At 39.9% G+C, this 11,472-nt stretch overlaps 1 protein-coding gene across 1 annotated transcript in view; it reads right to left on the bottom strand.

Annotated features, from left to right (window-relative positions):
• SOBP (sine oculis binding protein homolog) overlaps positions 1-11,472 on the bottom strand; it is a 147,357-nt gene that overhangs the window by 5,054 nt on the left and 130,831 nt on the right. The window lies entirely within an intron of this gene.

Raw genomic sequence — 11,472 nt, 5'->3', positions numbered from 1 at the left:
CAAATCGACTCCTGGCAAAAGCAAGATATCACCAAATTTATTTTAAAGTTGGGCTGCAGAACTAATTAAAGGCTGAGAGCTTTTCCCAATTGGAAATAACTAGACATCAAAGTTCAAAAAATAGTCATTCTCGGCTTCAGAACCCATTACTTTGGAGAAATTATTGTGATTTCATTAACACATTAATTTTGCAACACCATCAGCTCTCACAGATGGTGAAGACATGATCTACAATTCAAATATGACTCTTGTTTGCACAAATGTCTTTCCTTCATATGGCATTTTAAACAAGAATTAATATGAGTAATCTTGCCATAGCTATAAACAGATAAACAGATGTCAAAATTTTCAGTAGTTCTTCAGTGCCTTACTTTTTTGACTGAAAATTACACACGCAATTTTTTCTTTTCTTTTTCTTCTCTCTCTTTCTCTCTCTCTCTCATCATTTCCTTAGCACTCAATCCATACAGCAGCAGAGAGAGAACTCGAAATGCAGTGCAATGGTGAGTTCATTGAATTCAAGGCTCTCCTCTATAAAACATTGGTTCCAATGTTGCTGTAAATGGAACCTTGTTTTTGTTGAGGAGGGTGTCTGTTCTGTTGTTGGTGGTGCCTGTTTTTTTTTTTTTTTTAACTATGGTAAGCTGATAGCATTAAAAGATGATAACTTTTAATAATGATTGGTCACATCAACAATGCAAAAACAACATATGCTGGGCATTTGATTACTCATCTCATTTAACTCTCAGCTTTCCTTGACTGTAAACAGTGGTGGCATGCTTGCATGTGATTGTGGGTGTACACACTTGTGGCAGATACGGGTCTGTATGTGTAAATCCACTCTTTCCTTCTCACTTTTTTTCCCACTGATATTTGCAGGTAATATACTGGAAGGTGTGAGACTGAATACCAGATACTTACTAGTATTTTGTCAGTTTTTTGTGTAGTCTCATATCAAATTACCCTCTCAAAATACTTGTTGCAAGAAAAATAATTTCAATGTTAATATACTTCTATGTTTCACTACAGTGTTTTCAGTTTTCTCTAGAGTTACAGGAATTTTCTTTTTTAAATCATAGTTGAGATGTCTAGTTTACAGGTAAGTGAAGAATTGCGTCTGATGAAAGAAACACATGAGATCCACCAGATTCTCAAAATTCTTATCTAGATAAAGGTAAAATACTTACTTGAGGCAAGTAAGCTATTATTTTTAAAACTTGATCATTTCATTAAAGTTAATATATTTATGTTTCTGTATGAAATAAAGCCACTTGATTCTGTTTCAATATTAGGCCCAAGAGGTAAATGTATAAGCTTGAAGTAAAGGATTAAACATAGCTTCTTTAATCATGCACTGAAAAATATTATCAATGAATTAAACCAATTAAAATAATATGCCAAATTTTCTGGCATATTTCTTTTGGATCTTACTTTTTAACCATAAGGGGAAAGAGTTTTCTGAAATCCTTAATTGGGTTTTAAATTGCCAGATTGAATTATTTGCCTGTAGAGGATTCCTCTGTTTCCTCAAGCTTAATAAATATTTTCAAGTGGAGGCAAAAAAATAATCTAAATATAACTTAAATGTTCTCCCTTCCTTCATTTCCTTCACTTTTAATAATTCATTAATGAATAAGGAATGATTGTAGATCTATCCCAATTATCAAGTGAGAATTCTCCACCACATTTTATCTATTTCCACATAAAAAGAATTTCAGACATCAAAGTTGAAAGCAAAATTCTACTGCATGAAACTTTCCAGTTAAAGCTAAAGTCTAATGTTTACTACTCCATTTTCTGCAACACCGTAAAGTGTTTAGGTAATGGTGTGACGGTATACGACTGTCTCGTTTTGGGTAATGCGAGTGTGAATGTGTGTGTGTGTGTGTGTGTGTGTGTGTGTGTGTATCCTTGCCTCCTTATATTTCAATTCAGAACACTGACTTAAAAATACAGAAAAGCAATCTTTCTGATGAAGCAAAAAATTATTAGAGAAAAAAACTTGTCACTTAAGAAATAATGAATCAAGTCTGTCTTACAGGACACATCATTTAAGATGGGGTCAATGAATTTATGGCACAAATGGCTATATCATGTGAGGCAATAAAACGCAGAGCCATCATTCACTCTACATCTAACTAATGACACACTTCTGGTAATTAAAGATTTCATCATAGGAGCCTGAGCTGATTACTTAAGATGTGATAGTTAGGTGAAAATATATACTGTAGATCTCTCTCTTTAATAAAATAACATTTGCATATCCTTGAAATACACGGCATGTGTTTCATAAACTATGGTTTTCTGAATCGTGTGTTATGGGATATTCTTCCTTTCTTTTTCCACAGGCGGCTTTAATTTTTTTTTTTTAATTTTTGAGGCATTAGTTTTTCCTTATTATGCCAAGAAGTACCAAAATTCCTCCAGATATTTTAAAAGATAAAGATTAAGAAGTACCGAGCTCAACTCACTGGGCTCTGGAATGATTTCCCCCTAATTCCACCCCGGCTTTGTTTCTGTTGGAATCTGGCCTCTTTGGTTCCACTTCTCTTCCTAACAGGTCCCAGATTGGACAGAGCTGAAGCTGAAGCTGTTTAACGATGGCAATCTGGGGACTGAACAATCAGCTAATGCAATGCCATTGAGCAAGACAGCTGAAATGCTTCGTATCACAAATACATAATGTATCACCAGGAAGACAAAAAGATCACAAAGGAGATAAACAAACGCGTATTCCATTCAACCCTATAACAGCGGTCCTCAAAAAGATTAAATTTACCTTCCTGGGATGTGTCCAATTCTAAACAACAGAATGAACATTTCCTTTAGTCCATTTAGAGTATTTATATTTTGGTGGCTGACTGCCAGGGTAGTACTTATAAGCTCAGTGGCCTGATGGATTCACTCCTTTCCTGTGAAATAAATGTGTGGCAACCTACACCACTAAACTACTCAAAAGACACTGCCTCAGCAGAAATATCACTTGCTCTTGATATAAGAAAACTGAAAGGCAGGACTTCTGGTTCCTATAACTCTTTCCATCTTGTATTTCCTCTGGAAAGAAAGAAAGCTATTCATGTTGGCAACTGAGCCTTTATTTTTATATAAACGTCCAAAGTCAAAGCCAAAGTATGCCATGAGGTTACCCACATGGGCATAATATATACATTCTGCCGGTCTTAAGAGAAGATTTGGGTGACTGGGGAGGGGGTCAGGGTTCCTAATTAACACATTAATCAGCTGTCGACTGTGGGAGTGCAGTTCATCCTTTAATGGAGCCCACTGCTGCTTTCTGAGCAGTAATCTGGCATGAGGCAATATTTAATTAAGAAACCCTTTTTGCTGAAATCTTTCTTATCTGGGCAAAGACATTTGCAGTAAAGGAACAATAAAAAGATATTAGCAATCCCTTGAATGGCATCAACAATTTGAAAAACAAAACAAAATCTTCATGTGTGCCTGACTTTCCACATATATAGCCCCCAGGTTAACTGCTCAGAAGTTACAGCTCCTTAAAATTGTAGCCTGCCCTAAGAGGCAGATTCTCTCGGTCTTGGCCTGTTAAATGTGGCACTGATCTTGCAGTCCAGATTAGCTCAAAAAAAATAATCATCTTAACCAAAAGAGATGCTAAGGAGGATAGATAGGCATGGGTGGGGGCAATCAGTGTTTTTAAAGGGTTGGGGGTCTGCTGCCTTACCTGTAGTCCCCTCACAGCATGGATTGAGGGTCTCAAACTGACCTCACCTGGAAACGTGCTTCCAGTCTGACCCTGTGCTCCAATGGTCCCAGCATCAACTGTTTTCTGGGGTTAGACACTGCCTCCATCAGGACCCTAATTCAGTGCAGCAAAGGATGCTATGGAAATCACATGGGATTTGGAATAAGAAGATATGGGTTTGAGTCTGGGTTCTATTATAGCACTACAATTGATGAAAATCTCAGCTTCAGTGTTTTTCTCTGTGAAATGGAGCTAATAGTAGTAACAAGCAATACTTGTGTGCCAGGCAGATCACTAAGCTTGCCACACAGTGCATTTTTTCAGTCCCTAGCCCACCTCCCTCATGGTTGCTGATGTCCCAGGAATATCACATATGTTTAAGTTCATTGCAACTTAATGGGAGGATGTTTCTTTTTTATTTTAATTTTTTTAAATGTTTTATTTATTTCTGAGAGAGAGATAGAGACAGTGTGAGCAGGGGAGGGTCAGAGAAAGAGGAGGATATAGAATCTGAAGACAGGCTCCAGGCTCTGAGCCACGAACCGTGAGATCATAACCTGAGCCAAAGTCAGATGCTTAACCGACTGAGCCACCCAGGTGCCCCAAGGAGGATGTTTCTATGACAGTCTTAGTAGGGAATGGGAAATTTGCATCCACAGCTTTCCTATGAGCCTGCATGTCTCTGAGATAGAATGGAGTACGTTTCTCTCTGGGCAAATGCATGCTGCACCTCACAGCCCCCCATCCCTGCTTCCTAGGAGACTGTCCCAGGATAACAGAGGAGTTGTCTGCAATGACAGGAAACCGAGAGACAGTTCTATGCACGTCCCAGCTGCCCACCATCCTGAGAAGACCCTAGTCAACTCCTGCCAAGCCCTCTTTTTTTCCAAGGCCAGTCATTCTCTCATTCAGGCAAAAGCTTGACAAAGCAGCATGGCTGCTTGGAAATGAGTGTTCAAACCATTAAAAGGAATAATTCCTCTTCGGCTCAACTGCTGTTTGAATAGTGGAAGCCATAAAATGTGCTATTCATGTTTTATTAAAAAACAGAGCTGATGAGCGATTTGCTTGACTCATTGCATGGAAGGGCCAGAAGCCACAGTATCGCAGGCCTTTCAGACAGGATGACCCAAGCCCTGCATGGAGAATAGATATGAGGCCAAGCCCTGATGTTGAGGAGGGGTGCACCAAAGCCTGATTTGGGGACCAAACCCACCATTCCAACTTTCCTTGCAAAACTGGATCAGAGTGTGAAGGAAAAGAAAAGGATAACCTAGCCATAGACTTGTAAAGACATCCAGAAATCAGGGAAGGGATTTAGAACCAGCAAGGGCTATTTTTTTTTTAAGCAAATTCATGGAGAAGTTCATTTTCAAAATAAACTTTCTGCAGGTTTAGATTTCAACATGATGATGTTTGCTGTATAATTCTTTTTGTTTATGGGTCTTGTTCAGTTTTTTTTTGTTGTTGTTTGCTTTGTAGTTTGGTCTCTCTCTCCCCTCTCCCCTCTCTTTTCTCTAATAGGATCTGGAACTCAAGGAGAGGCCAACGAACATCTTTGTTAGAATTGAAAATCTCATTAGAAAACGGCTCTGTAGGAACTTTATACCATGACTCAAGTTCTTCTTACAAGTTTTAAGCTGGATTTCAGAAGTCTTGGCCCAGGTCACCAGGGCAGATGTGCCATGAGCTCTGTCAAGCAGAGAAGAGATGGGGCTTGGTTTTTAGGATCTCAATGAGTATTGACAAATGGCTCATTACTGACCCAAGTCTGTTTCTACACCCAAAGCAAGAGATGGAATCCTGAACTGTATTCAGCGACCGCGTTCTTCCTCACAGCCAAACACACGATTCAGAAGAAGGTGATTTTTCCCTTCAGTCTGACGTATGAGGTTGCCTAAGAGCATTAGCATCTCATCACAAAACTCGCTGCTTCATTTACACTGGATAAATGCAACTTACATCTTCCTAACACAAGTCATCCGGATGGAAACTAAAAAATTCAAACATTGGAAAATCTGGTCTACCTGGTGCCAAATGTCTGCCTCTCTGTTTTCCAGTTATTTGGCCCTGTCAGAGCACAGAAGTAGCCCAAGAGATCTCTGAGCAATGAAATTTAGCCCTGAAAAGAATCTCAGAGACCAGTCAGTCCATTCCTCCAGCCTCCAGCTCCTGGTGGGGCCAGGCACCTAATCCCTCTGAGCCTCGGGTGCTCAGCTGTGAAAATGAAATTATCAATAGTGACAGCACTCCCCAAGAGACAAGTTAGGAAGAAAGAACCAGCCCACTCTCTGGTTGCTTCTTGAAGGTTCGTAGCTGCTTCTAATGACCTCTCGTTCACTTACCAATCATATACTGGTTGCTTGGAACCTGTCAGACACCTGGCTAAGGGCTTTCCTTGCAAAGCTTCATTCAATTTGTTTTTAACAGTCTCTTGCACATTTCTCAGCTCCCTGGGTTACAAACTGAACCAGCTCCTACCTGTGGATGCTCAGGATTGCACCCATTTAAGACCCTGATATCCACCTTCGATCAGTCCTCCGATCTCTCCAGGATACCCCATCAAAAATTATAACTTCTATTATAGTGCCCATTGGAAGCAGGTGCCATAATTTGATGTCATAATAGTATACTAGTGGCAATAGCTAGGATTATTTAAGCACTAGTAGCCATGTTAAGCCTGTTACATGGGTTATCTCACTTAATCTCCAAAAGTCCCTTATCATATAGATAACTGGGTTTAGGTAGATTAAATAGCTTGCCAAAGATTATCTGTGCAGATAATAGATGGCAGATCCAGACTCTAACTTGGATCTGTCTGGCTTCAAAGACAGTACTGCCGCCACTATCTCAAGGATGCTTGCATTTTCCTTTAAAACTACAGGATTAAGATGGTTGACTAATGTTTGATAATAATTTCATTTTGAAATTCCAGAGTTTCAGAGTCCACTCAACCTAACTCCCTCAGGAAGCTTGGGTTCCACTCTACACATACAGAGACAGTCTTCCAGGTGGGACTCAGACTTCCTGAGACAGGGAAAACCAACCAGATCCATCTACACAGCCAAAGAGTGATTTATATCATAATGATCTTTCTCCTTTGTACTGATTTTCTGGTGGCTTGCTAAAGACGACTGCAGTATAAGTGCAGAGTCCCTGTGTAGCCTATTTTAAGGCAGTCTAGTCTATTGTTGGACAGTTTTGACTATCAGAAAGCTTAACCACTTTATGTCCCTGTCACTTCCACCCAGTGGTAGCAATACTGTCCACCAGGATCTCCTAAAACAGGCCAACTCCCCTTCTTAATCCCAGCCTTTCAAATACTTAAAAAGAGCCATTATATTTTCCCCAGATTGTTGTTTACATCTTCAGTTCCTGTGCCCATTCTCCAGGGGACACATTCCCAGAGCCCTCCTGTCCTTTTATATACTTCACCTTAGTAACATCCCTCTTAAGGAGTAGATAGAGCCCAGATTGGAGTGCACCTGACTGGCACAGAACCCAGGGAACTCTCTTCTCCCTCTTACAGAACACTATACCTCCACTAATACCACCCAAGAATTGCATGTCCTTTTTTAACAGTCATGTCCTGCTGGAAGTTCTTTGCTTTTCAAAAACAAACATTTATTGAATAACTGTTATTACCAAACTGGAAACTTTCACTTATCTTTTTTAATTCTGACAACAAATTTGTAAAGAAGCTGCTGGGTTTTCCCCATTTTACTTGAAAATGAGAAAACAAAGGTTCAAAGAGATGATGGGGTTTCTCTAAGCTCTCACAGTCTCCAAAGAGTGGAGCCAGGATCCATCTCCAGAACTTCAAACCCATTCTCTTCCACACTGCCACACGGCTTGCTTCATTCTGAGTTTCTGGTCAACCAAAACCTTTTTCTCCTAAGTGCTCATCAATCATTTGTTTAATGATATAGTCAAGGACTTTTGAGGGTAAGCGACCAAGCCTACTGGGTCTAGAGTTTCAGAAATCAGAAATGCTTTCCCAATTTTGAAACTTTGGTGAACATTTTTTCCTTCTCTGTCTTTTTAAAACATCTCCTATTTATCATGATAAAGTGAAGAGTATACAAAGGTAGATATGAAATTATCTACAAATTCCCTCATAGAGGCTGGGAGATCTAAATTTGTTTAGCATAGCAGGTGCTTTCTGCCTATCTCTTTACCTAGAATGTGGGATTCATAGCCTTCTTTGTGGTAGCTGAGCAGAGCCCTAAGAGCTTCCTTTATTATCTTGGGCAGTTCTCTATGGAACTCTTCATGCACCCTAGCCTTCCTGACACAGAATTCTTTTTTAGAATTTCCCAAACCCCTCCCCTCATGTTGCTCTTCCACCCCTAATACTACACTGAGTATCTGACTGTGGGACTAACTCCACCTTTCCTTAAAACTTAAATAAAATCTGCTTTTCTTTTCTTTTTTTATTTTTAATAGTTTATTGTCAAATTAGTTTCCACATAACACTCAGTGCTCATCCCCACAAGTGTCCTCCTCCATGCCCATCCCCCCTCCCCCCACATCCATCAGTCCTCAGTTTTTGTCAGCATTCAAGAGTCTCTCATGGTTTGCTTCTCTCCCTTTCCCCCACCATTTCCGCCCTTCTTCTCCCCCTTGTTCCTCCGTCAAGTTCCTCCTAATCCTCCTATACGTGCAAACATATGATATTTGTCCTTCTCTGCCTGACTTATTTCGCTCAGCATAACACCCTCAAGGTCCATCCATGGCAATGAGAAACAATGAAATCTGGCCATGTGTAGTAAAATCTGCTTTTCTAAATTCTACGGAACATGGATGGTCATATCCAGCATTCTCTCCCTCTCCACCGTACACTCCAAGATAGTTGGTTTACTTTGCCTCTCCATCCACATTCTAAACAGCTCTCCTTCAAATTAATCAAAATGGTGGTCAAAGTAAGATGTTCACTCTTTACTCTTTCTCTACCTTCTCAGAACTATCAACAAGGCATGGGAAGAAAAATTAATTATTCTGTTTTTGAGAGAATGACTCTCTTAGCAGATATCTAGGTAAGCTGTCCCAGTTTTTGCTTCTTTGCTAATTAATCTGTTTTTAATGTCTGCTACAGATTTCATACTCAATACCCCAAGATAATTCTTTTGATGTTTCTTTTTATTTTCCTAAAATTCCCATCTTAGATTTCCTCTGAAGTGTATGGATTGCCATACAAGGTTATATTTTCCTGAATTTTTCCTACCTATCAGATACTAGGGGGGAGGATATGTTGTTTATATTTTAGTTTTCCATGTTAGCTCTAGTCTAGGCAAACCTAACCAACCCAAAACAAAACAAACACCGTCCAAATCTCAGTGGTATCTCTGAGATTATTTTTATCTTTTTGTGCCACAATCCAGGGTAACTTGGTCCTTCCCACTCTATGCCTTGGTAGAGATATGCCAGAAGCCATTTATTTGTTCCTGCTCGTGATTTTGTTTACTCTTGAATAGGACTGGTCCCTTCTTCACTATCCTATCTCTTCCTGTGTCATAACCGCTGCCTTTATTGTGTCTGTTTTTACAGCTTTATTGGATAGTTTTTGCCTCTGTTGTCCACCTCAGAATTTAAGTTTTTCTTGATAAGAACCTTAAATCTCTGAATATGTTCTTCCCAATCTTCAATCAATGCCCCAGGCTTTTACTCTTCACTTGGGAAGTAGCATGGTTTGGTGAAGAAAGTGGTGAGCTAGGAAATCAAAAGATGCATGTCCTGCCCACCCTATACCTTTGGGTCATACTTCTGTGCCCTTGGGCCCTATGTCTACCTTCAAGTTCTGCCGCGAGGATCAAAACAAATAGTGCAAATGGGAGCACTCTGAAAAAATATAAAGTGTCATATAAATATAAATGGTTTAATTTATTATTATAAATGTACAAGAATAACATTTAACATGTAAAACAAAACAGAGCCAACTGGTCTACCTACACTCTACTCTTATTTTTCTGTTATTCTTCTATTAAATCTCAGTTATAAAAAAAAAAAAGCAAAGAGAAAATCCACTTCTATGAATTTTCCTGTGATGTGTACTTCAAAGTTAAAAAGCACACCACAAAAATAAAACCCAGAAACCGAAATCAACAAAACACTTGACCCCCAAATTCTCCACTGTGTTTCCAATGGCTTGTGGAGTGTTTGACAGCAACATAATTGCAATAATGAGGAGGTTTGAGGGCCAGGTTGTGGTCTTAAGCTCACTATGGATGTTTTAGCCCTAGGCTCAGCTTCAGGCCAGCACCAGTCGCCTGGGCCAGAGTTACCAATGGAATCCCTTATGCTTAGTCACACACAAATGTGACATTTATGGCATCTGGTGCACAATGCTGCAAATTCAAAAGGCCTAGGATGCTGGGTTTACAAACTTGGGGAAAAAAATAAATCAGGTTGTCCAGTCTTTTTAGTTAATTAAAACCTGTGAGAACACCCACTTGGTGGCAGTTTCCTAAGTATCTAAGAGGCATGTGTTGGACTGCTTCTGATTTTGGATCTGGATGTAGGTTCCTTTGTCTCTGAAAGGCTTCCTGGATGTTTGTGGACTGCTGTTCTACCTGGTTCTCTTCCATCTTTGTTCCATGAATTTAGCCATCCTATCTTGCCAACCACCTGGTTGAAAGCCAAAACTCCGCTAAAGCTAGATTCTCCACTGACCATCCCTCCTACAAACCCCATTCTCATAAGCAAATCCTAGGTTAGCCGAACCCAGTCTTCCCATCCAGGTTTAACATCTGAGGTGCTAAATGGTAGGAAGCAAGATAGCCTGGGACAAAGATATGTATTTATATATATTTAAACACATCTGTTATTTTTAATTCCTTTTTCCCAGTAAATTCTATTGGCTCAATAGACTCTCTCACAATACCACTCACAAGAAGTCTGTAAAGAGACAAGCAGCCAGATAATATGCTTTATTTTGGAGATAAGTAAATTAAGACTAGGAACAATTATATGTCAATTGGCAATGTTTGGGTAAAAGCCCCCATCTCATAATCCGTATATAACTATTTCATTCTTTGGTCTACTCTGAAGAGGGAAATGAAACGGGGAGGAATACTTCCATTTGACTCATTCTACAACTGGACTCTCAGCTCCTGGGAGAGGAGAAATGAGTATGACAGAGCTACCTAATCCAAACAGCCTGTGTGATGGGCCTCTGATCTGATAAGACACAAAAGAAAGACATATTTGGGGGTAATCTAAATATGTGAGGTCAAGCCTCTCTTCTAGTATTTTGTATCTCAGAGTGAAACGAAAGGCATTACTGGGTATATTTTGCTACATCAAGGCACACATGTGATACAGACTAACATGTGGAGAAGTGGGGGAGAATAGGTAAGGAAAGAAAGAGGAGGAGGAAAAGAACTGTGTATTAACTAGCTTTGTATCAGAATGGAACCCACTGGATGCCAACTGCCTTCTATGGCCATGGTCCAGCTGCTTCCCTGGCTACAGCTGACAGCCCCAAGGACACCTCAAGACCTCGGTCTGGCTCTGCTTAACAGGGACAAAGTAGTTCAACAAACCCATTAGATTTTCTTCTTTGGGAAGTTGGGAATTAAGAGAACTCCAAGACGCTAAGTAGTGGTGGGGATAGTGCTGTGGGAATAAAGCCAGAGGAGCACCGAAGACAGGCAGTAAGCAGAAACAAGGGGTGGCAGAAGTCACAAAGTGGCAGGAGAAGAAGTCGCATGGCAGGGCGTTGCAAGTCCTTAAAGCAGGAAACAATAATGCTT

The sequence above is a fragment of the Crocuta crocuta genome, unplaced genomic scaffold (genome assembly GCF_008692635.1).
Source record: "Crocuta crocuta isolate KB4526 unplaced genomic scaffold, BGI_CrCroc_1.0 scaffold147, whole genome shotgun sequence".
Taxonomy (NCBI): domain Eukaryota; kingdom Metazoa; phylum Chordata; class Mammalia; order Carnivora; family Hyaenidae; genus Crocuta; species Crocuta crocuta.
The sequence above is the reverse complement of the archived record's forward strand: the minus strand, read 5'-3'. Positions and strand labels throughout refer to the sequence as shown.